This window comes from Dendrobates tinctorius, unplaced genomic scaffold (assembly GCF_039654945.1).
Source record: "Dendrobates tinctorius isolate UK_male_01 unplaced genomic scaffold, ASM3965494v1 ptg000136l, whole genome shotgun sequence".
NCBI lineage: Eukaryota > Metazoa > Chordata > Amphibia > Anura > Dendrobatidae > Dendrobates > Dendrobates tinctorius.
The window spans coordinates 50,574-65,900 of record NW_027361804.1 but is presented as its reverse complement, the minus strand read 5'-3'; the positions used below and the strand labels follow the sequence as shown (position 1 = coordinate 65,900).

The 15,327-nt window shown below is 45.5% G+C and overlaps 1 protein-coding gene across 1 annotated transcript in view; it reads right to left on the bottom strand.

Annotated features, from left to right (window-relative positions):
• ETNK1 (ethanolamine kinase 1) overlaps positions 1 to 15,327 on the bottom strand; it is an 82,065-nt gene that overhangs the window by 49,593 nt on the left and 17,145 nt on the right. The gene's annotated exons all lie outside the window — the stretch shown is intronic.

The following is a 15,327-nucleotide window of genomic DNA, read 5'->3' as shown; positions in this document are numbered from 1 at the left end:
TATCCAGCTGACTGCTGCCCGATCCTGTGCCCTCCCTGTATCTGCACCTCTGCCTGTAATCTCTGTATATATCTGTGTTATCCAGCTGACTGCTGCCCCATCCTGTGCCCTTCCTGTATCTGCACCTCTGGCTGTAATCTCTGTATATTACTCTGTATATATCTGTATTATCCAGCTGACTGCTGTCCCATCCTGTGCACCCCCTGTATCTGCACCTCTGGCTGTATTCTCTGTATATTACTCTGTATATATCTGTATTATCCAGCTGACTGCTGTCCCATCCTGTGCCCTCCCTCTATCTGCACCTCTGGCTGTAATCTCTGTATATTACTCTGTATATACCTGTATTATACAGCTGACTGCTGCCCCATCCTGTGTCCTCCCTGTATCTGCACCTCTGGCTGTAATCTCTAGATATTACTCTGTATAAATATCTGTATTATCCAGCTGACTGCTGCCCCATCCTGTGCCCTCCCTGTATCTGCCCCTCTGGCTGTAATCTCTGTATATTACTCTGTATATATCTGTATTATCCAGCTGACTGCTGCCTCATCCTGTGCCCTCCCTGTATCTGCACCTCTGGCTGTAATCTCTGTATATTACTCTGTATATATCTGTATTATCCAGCTGACTGCTGTCCTATCCTGTGCCCTGCCTGTATCTGCACCTCTGGCTGTAATCTCTGGATATTACTCTGTATATACCTGTATTATCCAGCTGACTGCTGCCCCATCCTGTGCCCTCCCTGTATCTGCCCCTCTGGCTGTAATCTCTGTATATTACCCTGTATATATCTGTATTATCCAGCTGACTGCTGCCCCATCCTGTGCCCTCCCTTTATCTGCACCTCTGGCTGTAATCTCTGGATATTACTCTGTATATACCTGTATTATCGAGCTGACTGCTGTCCCATCTTGTGCCCTCCCTGTATCTGCACCTCTGGCTGTAATCTCGGTATATTACTCTGTATATATCTGTATTAACCAGCTGACTGCTGTCCTATCCTGTGCCCTCCCTGTATCTGCACCTCTGGCTGTAATCTCTGTATATTACTCTGTATATATCTGTATTATCCAGCTGACTGCTGCCCCATCCTGTGCCCTCCCTGTATCTGCACCTCTGGCTGTAATCTCTGTATATTACTCTGTATATATCTATTATCCAGCTGACTGCTGTCCCATCCTGTGCCCTCCCTGTATCTGCACCTCTGGCTGTAATCTCTGGATATTACTCTGTATATATCTATTATCCAGCTGACTGCTGTCCTATCCTGTGCCCCCCTGTATCTGCACCTCTGGCTGTAATCTCTGTATATTACTCTGTATATATCTATTATCCAGCTGACTGCTGTCCCATCCTGTGACCTCCCTGTATCTGCACCTCTGGCTGTAATCTCTGGATATTACTCTGTATATATCTGTATTATCCAGCTGACTGCTGTCCCATCCTGTGCCCTCCCTGTATCTGCACCTCTGGCTGTAATCTCTGTATATTACTCTGTATATATATCTGTATTATCCAGCTGACTGCTGTCCCATCCTGTACCCTACCTGTATCTGCACCTCTGGCTGTAATCTCTGTATATTACTCGGTATATATATCTGTATTATCCAGCTGACTGCTGTCCCATCCTGTGCCCTCCTTCTATCTGCACCTCTGGCTGTAAACTCTGTATATTACTCGGTATATATATCTGTATTATACAGCTGACTGCTGTCCCATCCTGTACCCTCCCTGTATCTGCACCTCTGGCTGTAATCTCTGTATATTACTCGGTATATATATCTGTATTATCCAGCTGACTGCTGTCCCATCCTGTGCCCTCCCTCTATCTGCACCTCTGGCTGTAATCTCTGTATATTACTCTATATATATCTGTATTATCCAGCTGACTGCTGTCCCATCCTGTGCCCCCCCTGTATCTGCACCTTTGGCTGTATTCTCTGTATATTACTCTGTATATATCTGTATTATCCAGCTGACTGCTGTCCCATCCTGTGCCCTCCCTCTATCTGCACCTCTGGCTGTAATCTCTGTATATTACTCTATATATATCTGTATTATCCAGCTGACTGCTGTCCCATCCTGTGCCCCCCCTGTATCTGCACCTTTGGCTGTAATCTCTGTATATTACTCTGTATATATCTGTATTATCCAGCTGACTGCAGTCCCATCCTGTGCCCTCCCTCTATCTGCACCTCTGGCTGTAATCTCTGTATATTACTCTGTATATATCTGTATTACCCAGCTGACTGCTGTCCCATCCTGTGCCCTCCCTGTATCTGCACCTCTGGCTGTAATATCTGTATATTACTCTGTATATATCTGTATTATCCAGCTGACTGCTGTCCCATCCTGTGCCCTCCCTGTATCTGCACCTCTGGCTGTAATCTCTGTATATTACTCTATATATATCTGTATTATCCAGCTGACTGCTACCCCATCCTGTGCCCTCCCTGTATCTGCCCCTCTGGCTGTAATCTCTGTATATTACTCTGTATATATCTGTATTATCTAGCTGACTGCTGTCCCATCCTGTGCCCTCCCTGTATCTGCACCTCTGGCTGTAATCTCTGTATATTACTCTGTATATATCTGTATTAACCAGCTGACTGCTGTTCTATCCTGTGCCCTCCCTGTATCTGCACCTCTGGCTGTAATCTCTGTATATTACTCTGTATATATCTGTATTATCCAGCTGACTGCTGCCCCATCCTGTGCCCTCCCTGTATCTGCACCTCTGGCTGTAATCTCTGTATATTACTCTGTATATATCTATTATCCAGCTGACTGCTGTCCCATCCTGTGCCCACCCTGTATCTGCACCTCTGGCTGTAATCTCTGGATATTACTCTGTATATATTTATTATCCAGCTGACTGCTGTCCTATCCTGTGCCCCCCTGTATCTGTACCTCTGGCTGTAATCTCTGTATATTACTCTGTATATATCTATTATACAGCTGACTGCTGTCCCATCCTGTGCCCTCCCTGTATCTGCACCTCTGGCTGTAATCTCTGGATATTACTCTGTATATATCTGTATTATCCAGCTGACTGCTGTCCCATCCTGTGCCATCCCTGTATCTGCACCTCTGGCTGTAATATCTGTATATATATCTGTATTATCCGGCTCACTGCTGTCCCATCCTGTGCCCTCCTTGTATCTGCACCTCTGGCTGTAATCTCTGCATATTACTCTGTATATATATATATCTGTATTATCCAGCTGAATGCTGTCCCATCCTGTGCCCTCCCTGTATCTGCACCTCTGACTGTAATCTCTGTATATTACTCTGTATATACCTGTATTATACAGCTGACTCCTGTCCCATCCTGCGCCCTCCCTGAATTTGCACCTTTGGCTGTAATCTCTGTATATTACTCTGTATATATCTGTATTATCCAGCTGACTGCTGCCCCATCCTGTGCCCTCCCTGTATCTGCACCACTGGCTGTAATCTCTGTATATTACTCTGTATATATCTGTATTATCCAGCTGACTGCTGCCTCATCCTGTGCCCTCCCTGTATCTGCACCTCTGGCTGTAATCTCTGCATATTACTCTGTATATATTTGTATTATCCAGCTGACTGCTGCCTCATCCTGTGCCCTCCCTGTATCTGCACCTCTGGCTGTAATCTCTGGATATTACTCTGTATATATTTGTATTATCCAGCTGACTGCTGCCTCATCTTGTGCCCTCCCTATATCTGCACCTCTGGCTGTAATCTCTGGATATTACTCTGTATATATCTGTATTACCCAGCTGACTGCTGTCCCATCCTGTGCCCTCCCTGTATCTGCACCTCTGGCTGTAATATCTGTATATTACTCTGTATATATCTGTATTATCCAGCTGACTGCTGTCCCATCCTGTGCCCTCCCTGTATCTGCACCTCTGGCTGTAATCTCTGTATATTACTCTATATATATCTGTATTATCCAGCTGACTGCTGTCCCATCCTGTGCCCCCCCTGTATCTGCACCTCTGGCTGTATTCTCTGTATATTACTCTGTATATATCTGTATTATCCAGCTGACTGCTGTCCCATCCTGTGCCCTCCCTCTATCTGCACCTCTGGCTGTAATCTCTGTATATTACTCTGTATATATCTGTATTACCCAGCTGACTGCTGTCCCATCCTGTGCCCTCCCTGTATCTGCACCTCTGGCTGTAATATCTGTATATTACTCTGTATATATCTGTATTATCCAGCTGACTGCTGTCCCATCCTGTGCCCTCCCTGTATCTGCACCTCTGGCTGTAATCTCTGTATATTACTCTATATATATCTGTATTATCCAGCTGACTGCAGTCCCATCCTGTGCCCTCCCTGAATCTGCACCTCTGGCTGTAATCTCTGTATATTACTCTATATATATCTGTATTATCCAGCTGACTGCTGCCCCATCCTGTGCCCTCCCTGTATCTGCCCCTCTGGCTGTAATCTCTGTATATTACTCTGTATATATCTGTATTATCCAGCTGACTGCTGCCCCATCCTGTGCCCTCCCTGTATCTGCACCTCTGGCTGTAATCTCTGTATATTACTCTATATATATCTGTATTATCCAGCTGACTGCTGCCCCATCCTGTGCCCTCCCTGTATCTGCACCTCTGGCTGTAATCTCTGTATATTACTCTGTATATATCTGTATTATCCAGCTGACTGCTGTCCCATCCTGTGCCCTCCCTGTATCTGCCCCTCTGGCTGTAATCTCTGTATATTACTCTGTATATATCTGTATTATCCAGCTGACTGCTGCCCCATCCTGTGCCCTCCCTGTATCTGCACCTCTGGCTGTAATCTCTGTATATTACTCTATATATATCTGTATTATCCAGCTGACTGCTGCCCCATCCTGTGCCCTCCCTGTATCTGCACCTCTGGCTGTAATCTCTGTATATTACTCTATATATATCTGTATTATCCAGCTGACTGCTGTCCCATCCTGTGCCCTCCCTGTATCTGCCCCTCTGGCTGTAATCTCTGTATATTACTCTGTATATATCTGTATTATCCAGCTGACTGCTGTCCCATCCTGTGCCCTCCCTGTATCTGCACCTCTGGCTTTTATCTCTGTATATTACTCTGTATATATCTGTATTAACCAGCTGACTGCTGTCCTATCCTTTGCCCTCCCTGTATCTGCCCCTCTGGCTGTAATCTCTGTATATTACTCTGTATATATCTTTATTATCCAGCTGACTGCTGCCCCATCCTGTGCCCTCCCTGTATCTGCACCTCTGGCTGTAATCTCTGTATATTACTCTATATATATCTGTATTATCCAGCTGACTGCTGCCCCATCCTGTGCCCTCCCTGTATCTGCACCTCTGGCTGTAATCTCTGTATATTACTCTATATATATATCTGTATTATCCAGCTGACTGCTGTCCCATCCTGTGCCCTCCCTGTATCTGCCCCTCTGGCTGTAATCTCTGTATATTACTCTGTATATATCTGTATTATCCAGCTCACTGCTGTCCCATCCTGTGCCCTCCCTGTATCTGCACCTCTGGCTTTTATCTCTGTATATTACTCTGTATATATCTGTATTAACCAGCTGACTGCTGTCCTATCCTTTGCCCTCCCTGTATCTGCACCTCTGGCTGTAATCTCTGTATATTACTCTGTATATATCTGTATTATCCAGCTGACTGCTGTCCTATCCTGTGCCCTCCCTGTATCTGCACCTCTGGCTGTAATCTCTGTATATTACTCTGTATATATCTGTATTATCCAGCTGACTGCTGCCCCATCCTGTGCCCTCCCTGTATCTGCACCTCTGGCTGTAATCTCTGTATATTACTCTGTATATATCTATTATCCAGCTGACTGCTGTCCCATCCTGTGCCCTCCCTGTATCTGCACCTCTGGCTGTAATCTCTGGATATTACTCTGTATATATCTATATTATCCGGCTGACTGCTGTCCCATCCTGTGCCCTCCTTGTATCTGCACCTCTGGCTGTAATCTCTGTATATTACTCTGTATATATATATCTGTATTATCCAGCTGAATGCTGTCCCATCCTGTGCCCTCCCTGTATCTGCACCTCTGACTGTAATCTCTGTATATTACTCTGTATATACCTGTATTATACAGCTGACTGCTGTCCCATCCTGCGCCCTCCCTGTATCTGCACCTTTGGCTGTAATCTCTGTATATTACTCTGTATATATCTTTATTATCCAGCTGACTGCTGCCCCATCCTGTGCCCTCCCTGTATCTGCACCACTGGCTGTAATCTCTGTATATTACTCTGTATATATCTGTATTATCCAGCTGACTGCTGCCTCATCCTGTGCCCTCCCTGTATCTGCACCTCTGGCTGTAATCTCTGTATATTACTCTGTATATATTTGTATTATCCAGCTGACTGCTGCCTCATCCTGTGCCCTCCCTGTATCTGCACCTCTGGCTGTAATCTCTGGATATTACTCTGTATATATTTGTATTATCCAGCTGACTGCTGCCTCATCTTGTGCCCTCCCTATATCTGCACCTCTGGCTGTAATCTCTGGATATTACTCTGTATATATTTGTATTATCCAGCTGACTGCTGCCCCATCCTGTATCTGCACCTCTGACTGTAATCTCTGGATATTACTCTGTATATATCTGTATTATCCAGCTGACTGCTGTCCCATCCTGTGCCCTCCCTGTATCTGCACCTCTGGCTGTAATCTCTGTATATTACTCTGTATATATCTGTATTATCCAGCTGACTGCTGTCCCATCCTGTGCCCCCCCTGTATCTGCACCTCTGGCTGAAATCTCTGTATATTACTCTGTATATATCTGTGTTATCCAGCTGACTGCTTTCCCATCCTGTGCCCTCCCTGTATCTGCACCTCTGGCTGTAATCTCTGTATATTACTCTGTATATATCTGCATTATCCAGCTGACTGCTGTCCCATCCTGTGCCCTCCCTGTATCTGCACCTCTGGCTGTAATCTCTGTATATTACTCTCTATACATCTGTATTATCCAGCTGACTGCTGTCCCATCCTGTGCCCTCCCTGTATCTGCACCTCTGGCTGTAATCTCTGTATATTACTCTGTATATATCTGCATTATCCAGCTGACTGCTGTCCCATCCTGTGCCCTCCCTGTATCTGCACCTCTGGCTGTAATCTCTGTATATTACTCTGTATATATCTGTGTTATCCAGCTGACTGCTGTCCCATCCTGTGCCATCCCTGTATCTGCACCTCTGGCTGTAATCTCTGTATATTACTCTGTATATATCTGCATTATCCAGCTGACTGTTGTCCCATCCTGTGCCCTCCCTGTATCTGCACCTCTGGATGTAATCTCTGTATATTACTCTGTATACATCTGTATTATCCAGCTGACTGCTGTCCCATCCTGTGCCCTCCCTGTATCTGCACCTCTGGCTGTAATCTCTGTATATTACTCTGTATACATCTGTATTATCCAGCTGACTGCTGTCCCATCCTGTGCCCTCCCTGTATCTGCACCTCTGGCTGTAATCTCTGTATATTACTCTGTATATATCTGTATTATCCAGCTGACTGCTGTCCCATCCTGTGCCCTCCCTGTATCTGCACCTCTGGCTGTAATCTCTGTATATTACTCTGTATATATCTGTATTATCCAGCTGACTGCTGTCCCATCCAGTGCCCTCCCTGTATCTGCACCTCTGGCTGTAATCTCTGGATATTACTCTGTATATATCTATTATCCAGCTGACAGCTGTCCTATCCTGTGCCCTCCCTGTATCTGCACCTCTGGCTGTAATCTCTGTATATTACTCTGTATATATCTGCATTATCCAGCTGACTGCTGTCCCATCCTGTGCCCTCCCTGTATCTGCACCTCTGGCTGTAATCTCTGTATATTACTCTGTATACATCTGTATTATCCAGCTGACTGCTGTCCCATCCTGTGCCCTCCCTGTATCTGCACCTCTGGCTGTAATCTCTGTATATTACTCTGTATACATCTGTATTATCCAGCTGACTGCTGTCCCATCCTGTGCCCTCCCTGTATCTGCACCTCTGGCTGTAATCTCTGTATATTACTCTGTATATATCTGTATTATCCAGCTGACTGCTGCCCCATCCTGTGCCCTCCCTGTATCTGCACCTCTGGCTGTAATCTCTGTATATTACTGTGTATATATCTATTATCCAGCTGACTGCTGTCCCATCCAGTGCCCTCCCTGTATCTGCACCTCTGGCTGTAATCTCTGGATATTACTCTGTATATATCTATTATCCAGCTGACTGCTGTCCTATCCTGTGCCCCCCTGTATCTGCACCTCTGGCTGTAATCTCTGTATATTACTCTGTATATATCTATTATCCAGCTGACTGCTGTCCCATCCTGTGCCCTCCCTGTATCTGCACCTCTGGCTGTAATCTCTGGATATTACTCTGTATATATCTGTATTATCCAGCTGACTGCTGTCCCATCCTGTGCCCTCCCTGTATCTGCACCTCTGGCTGTAATCTCTGTATATTACTCTGTATATATATCTGTATTATCCAGCTGACTGCTGTCCCATCCTGTACCCTCCCTGTATCTGCACCTCTGGCTGTAATCTCTGTATATTACTCTGTATATATATCTGTATTATCCAGCTGACTGCTGTCCCATCCTGTGCCCTCCTTGTATCTGCACCTCTGGCTGTAATCTCTGTATATTACTCTGTATATACCTGTATTATACAGCTGACTGATGTCCCATCCTGCGCCCTCCCTGTATCTGCACCTTTGGCTGTAATCTCTGTATATTACTCTGTATATATCTGTATTATCCAGCTGACTGCTGCCTCATCTTGTGCCCTCCCTGTATCTGCACCTCTGGCTGTAATCTCTGGATATTACTCTGTATATATTTGTATTATCCAGCTGACTGCTGTCCCATCCTGTGCCCTCCCTGTATCTGCACCTCTGGCTGTAATCTCTGGATATTACTCTGTATATATCTGTATTATCCAGCTGACTGCTGTCCAGTCCTGTGCCCTCCATGTATATGCCCCTCTGGCTGTAATCTCTGTATAATACTCTGTATATATCTGTATTATCCAGCTGACTGCTGTCCTATCCTGTGTCCTCCCTGTATCTGCACCTCTGGCTGTAATCTCTGTATATTACTCTGTATATATCTGTATTATCCAGCTGACTGCAGTCCCATCCTGTGCCCTCCCTGTATCTGCACCTCTGGCTGTAATCTCTGTATATTACTCTGTATATATCTGTATTATCCAGCTGACTGCAGTCCCATCCTGTGCCCTCCCTGTATCTGCACCTCTGGCTGTAATCTCTGTATATTACTCTGTATATATCTGTGTTATCCAGCTGACTGCTGTCCCACCCTGTGCCCTCCCTGTATCTGCACCTCTGGCTGTAATCTCTGGATATTACTCTGTATATATCTGTATTATCCAGCTGACTGCTGCCTCATCCCGTGCCCTCCCTGTATCTGCACCTCTGGCTGTAATCTCTGTATATTACTCTGTATACATCTGTATTATCCAGCTGACTGCTGCCTCATCCCGTGCCCTCCCTGTATCTGCACCTCTGGATGTAATCTCTGTATATTACTCTGTATACATCTGTATTATCCAGCTGACTGCTGTCCCATCCTGTGCCCTCCCTGTATCTGCACCTCTGGCTGTAATCTCTGTATATTACTCTGTATACATCTGTATTATCCAGCTGACTGCTGTCCCATCCTGTGCCCTCCCTGTATCTGCACCTCTGGCTGTAATCTCTGTATATTACTCTGTATATATCTGTATTATCCAGCTGACTGCTGTCCCATCCTGTGCCCTCCCTGTATCTGCACCTCTGGCTGTAATCTCTGTATATTACTCTGTATATATCTGTATTATCCAGCTGACTGCTGTCCCATCCAGTGCCCTCCCTGTATCTGCACCTCTGGCTGTAATCTCTGGATATTACTCTGTATATATCTATTATCCAGCTGACAGCTGTCCTATCCTGTGCCCTCCCTGTATCTGCACCTCTGGCTGTAATCTCTGTATATTACTCTGTATATATCTGCATTATCCAGCTGACTGCTGTCCCATCCTGTGCCCTCCCTGTATCTGCACCTCTGGCTGTAATCTCTGTATATTACTCTGTATACATCTGTATTATCCAGCTGACTGCTGTCCCATCCTGTGCCCTCCCTGTATCTGCACCTCTGGCTGTAATCTCTGTATATTACTCTGTATACATCTGTATTATCCAGCTGACTGCTGTCCCATCCTGTGCCCTCCCTGTATCTGCACCTCTGGCTGTAATCTCTGTATATTACTCTGTATATATCTGTATTATCCAGCTGACTGCTGCCCCATCCTGTGCCCTCCCTGTATCTGCACCTCTGGCTGTAATCTCTGTATATTACTCTGTATATATCTATTATCCAGCTGACTGCTGTCCCATCCAGTGCCCTCCCTGTATCTGCACCTCTGGCTGTAATCTCTGGATATTACTCTGTATATATCTATTATCCAGCTGACTGCTGTCCTATCCTGTGCCCCCCTGTATCTGCACCTCTGGCTGTAATCTCTGTATATTACTCTGTATATATCTATTATCCAGCTGACTGCTGTCCCATCCTGTGCCCTCCCTGTATCTGCACCTCTGGCTGTAATCTCTGGATATTACTCTGTATATATCTGTATTATCCAGCTGACTGCTGTCCCATCCTGTGCCCTCCCTGTATCTGCACCTCTGGCTGTAATCTCTGTATATTACTCTGTATATATATCTGTATTATCCAGCTGACTGCTGTCCCATCCTGTACCCTCCCTGTATCTGCACCTCTGGCTGTAATCTCTGTATATTACTCTGTATATATATCTGTATTATCCAGCTGACTGCTGTCCCATCCTGTGCCCTCCTTGTATCTGCACCTCTGGCTGTAATCTCTGTATATTACTCTGTATATACCTGTATTATACAGCTGACTGATGTCCCATCCTGCGCCCTCCCTGTATCTGCACCTTTGGCTGTAATCTCTGTATATTACTCTGTATATATCTGTATTATCCAGCTGACTGCTGCCTCATCTTGTGCCCTCCCTGTATCTGCACCTCTGGCTGTAATCTCTGGATATTACTCTGTATATATTTGTATTATCCAGCTGACTGCTGTCCCATCCTGTGCCCTCCCTGTATCTGCACCTCTGGCTGTAATCTCTGGATATTACTATGTATATATCTGTATTATCCAGCTGACTGCTGTCCAGTCCTGTGCCCTCCATGTATATGCCCCTCTGGCTGTAATCTCTGTATAATACTCTGTATATATCTGTATTATCCAGCTGACTGCTGTCCTATCCTGTGTCCTCCCTGTATCTGCACCTCTGGCTGTAATCTCTGTATATTACTCTGTATATATCTGTATTATCCAGCTGACTGCAGTCCCATCCTGTGCCCTCCCTGTATCTGCACCTCTGGCTGTAATCTCTGTATATTACTCTGTATATATCTGTATTATCCAGCTGACTGCAGTCCCATCCTGTGCCCTCCCTGTATCTGCACCTCTGGCTGTAATCTCTGTATATTACTCTGTATATATCTGTGTTATCCAGCTGACTGCTGTCCCACCCTGTGCCCTCCCTGTATCTGCACCTCTGGCTGTAATCTCTGGATATTACTCTGTATATATCTGTATTATCCAGCTGACTGCTGCCTCATCCCGTGCCCTCCCTGTATCTGCACCTCTGGCTGTAATCTCTGTATATTACTCTGTATATATCTGTATTATCAAGCTGACTGCTGCCCCATCCTGTGCCCTCCCTGTATCTGCACCTCTGGCTGCAATCTCTGTATATTACTCTGTATATATCTGTGTTATCCAGCTGACTGCTGCCCCATCCTGTCCCCTTCCTGTATCTGCACCTCTGGCTGTAATCTCTTGTATATTACTCTGTATATATCTGTATTATCCAGCTGACTGCTGTCCCATCCTGTGCCCCCCCTGTATCTGCACCTCTGGCTGTAATCTCTTGTATATTACTCTGTATATATCTGTATTATCCAGCTGACTGCTGTCCCATCCTGTGCCCCCCCTGTATCTGCACCTCTGGCTGTATTCTCTGTATATTACTCTGTATATATCTGTATTATCCAGCTGACTGCTGTCCCATCCTGTGCCCTCCTTGTATCTGCACCTCTGGCTGTAATCTCTGTATATTACTCTGTATATATATATATCTGTATTATCCAGCTGACTGCTGTCCCATCCTGTGCCCTCCCTGTATCTGCACCTCTGACTGTAATCTCTGTATATTACTCTGTATATACCTGTAGTATACAGCTGACTGCTGTCCCATCCTGCGCCCTCCCTGTATCTGCACCTTTGGCTGTAATCTCTGTATATTACTCTGTATATATCTGTATTATCCAGCTGACTGCTGCCCCATCCTGTGCCCTCCCTGTATCTGCACCACTGGCTGTAATCTCTGTATATTACTCTGTATATATCTGTATTATCCAGCTGACTGCTGCCTCATCCTGTTCCCTCCCTGTATCTGCACCTCTGGCTGTAATCTCTGTATATATTTGTATTATCCAGCTGACTGCTGCCTCATCTTGTGACCTCCCTGTATCTGCACCTCTGGCTGTAATCTCTGGATATTACTCTGTATATATTTGTATTATCCAGCTGACTGCTGTCCCATCCTGTGCCCTCCCTGTATCTGCACCTCTGGCTGTAATCTCTGGATATTACTATGTATATATCTGTATTATCCAGCTGACTGCTGTCCAGTCCTGTGCCCTCCATGTATCTGCCCCTCTGGCTGTAATGTCTGTATATTACTCTGTATATATCTGTATTATCCAGCTGACTGCTGTCCCATCCTGTGCCCTCCCTGTATCTGCACCTCTGGCTGTAATCTCTGTATATTACTCTGTATATATCTGTATTATCCAGCTGACTGCTGCCCCATCCTGTGCCCTCCCTGTATCTGCCCCTCTGGCTGTAATCTCTGTATATTACTCTGTATATATCTGTATTATCCAGCTGACTGCTGCCCCATCCTGTGCCCTCCCTGTATCTGCACCTCTGGCTGTAATCTCTGGATATTACTCTGTATATACCTGTATTATCCAGCTGACTGCTGCCCCATCCTGTGCCCTCCCTGTATCTGCCCCTCTGGCTGTAATCTCTGTATATTACTCTGTATATATCTGTATTATCCAGCTGACTGCTGCCCCATCCTGTGCCCTCCCTGTATCTGCACCTCTGGCTGTAATCTCTGTATATTACTCTGTATATATCTGTATTAACCAGCTGACTGCTGTCCTATCCTGTGCCCTCCCTGTATCTGCACCTCTGGCTGAAATCTCTGTATATTACTCTGTATATATCTGTATTATCCAGCTGACTGCTGCCCCATCCTGTGCCCTCCCTGTATCTACACCTCTGGCTGTAATCTCTGTATATTACTCTGTATATATCTATTATCCAGCTGACTGCTTTCCCATCCTGTGCCCTCCCTGTATCTGCACCTCTGGCTGTAATCTCTGTATATTACTCTGTATATATCTGTATTATCCAGCTGACTGCTGTCCCATCCTGTGTCCTCCCTGTATCTGCACCTCTGGCTGTAATCTCTGTATATTACTCTATATATATCTGTATTATCCAGCTGACTGCTGCCCATCCTGTGCCCTTCCTGTATCTGCACCTCTGGCTGTAATCTCTGTATATTACTCTATATATATATCTGTATTATCCAGCTGACTGCTGCTCATCCTGTGCCCTCCCTGTATCTGCACCTCTGGCTGTAATCTCTGTATATTACTCTGTATATATCTGTATTATCCAGCTGACTGCTGTCCCACCCTGTGCCCTCCCTGTATCTGCACCTCTGGCTGTAATCTCTGTATATTACTCTATATATATCTGTATTATCCAGCTGACTGCTGCCCCATCCTGTGCCCTCCTTGTATCTGCACCTCTGGCTGTAATCTCTGGATATTACTCTGTATATATCTGTGTTTTCCAGCTGACTGCTGTCCCATCCTGTGCCCTCCCTGTATCTGCACCTCTGGCTGTAATCTCTGTATATTACTCTGTATATATCTGTGTTATCCAGCTGACTGCTGTCCCACCCTGTGCCCTCCCTGTATCTGCACCTCTGGCTGTAATCTCTGTATATTACTCTATATATATCTGTATTATCCAGCTGACTGCTGCCCCATCCTGTGCCCTCCCTGTATCTGCACCTCTGGCTGTAATCTCTGGATATTACTCTGTATATATCTGTATTATCCAGCTGACTGCTGCCCCATCCTGTGCCCTCCCTGTATCTGCACCTCTGGCTGTAATCTCTGGATATTACTCTGTATATATCTGTATTATCCAGCTGACTGCTGTCCCATCCTGTGTCCTCCCTGTATCTGCACCTCTGGCTGTAATCTCTGTATATTACTCTATATATATATATCTGTATTATCCAGCTGACTGCTGCCCATCCTGTGCCCTTCCTGTATCTGCACCTCTGGCTGTAATCTCTGTATATTACTCTATATATATATCTGTATTATCCAGCTGACTGCTGCTCATCCTGTGCCCTCCCTGTATCTGCACCTCTGGCTGTAATCTCTGTATATTACTCTGTATATATCTGTGTTTTCCAGCTGACTGCTGTCCCATCCTGTGCCCTCCCTGTATCTGCACCTCTGGCTGTAATCTCTGTATATTACTCTATATATATCTGTATTATCCAGCTGACTGCTGCCCCATCCTGTGCCCTCCCTGTATCTGCCCCTCTGGCTGTAATCTCTGTATATTACTCTATATATATCTGTATTATCCAGCTGACTGCTGTCCCATCCTGTGCCCTCCCTGTATCTGCACCTCTGGCTGTAATCTCTGTATATTACTCTGTATATATCTGTATTATCCAGCTGACTGCTGTCCCATCCTGTGTCCTCCCTGTATCTGCACCTCTGGCTGTAATCTCTGGATATTACTCTGTATATATCTGTATTATCCAGCTGACTGCTGCCCCATCCTGTGCCCTCCCTGTATCTGCACCTCTGGCTGTAATCTCTGGATATTACTCTGTATATATCTGTATTATCCAGCTGACTGCTGTCTCATCCTGTGCCCTCCCTGTATCTGCACCTCTGGCTGTAATCTCTGTATATTACTCTGTATATATATGTATTATCCAGCTGACTGCTATCCCATCCTGTGCCCTCCCTGTATCTGCACCTCTGGCTGTAATCTCTGTATATTACTCTGTATATATCTGTATTATCCAGCTGACTGCTGCCCCATCCTGTGTCCTCCCTGTATTTGCACCTCTGGCTGTAATCTCTGT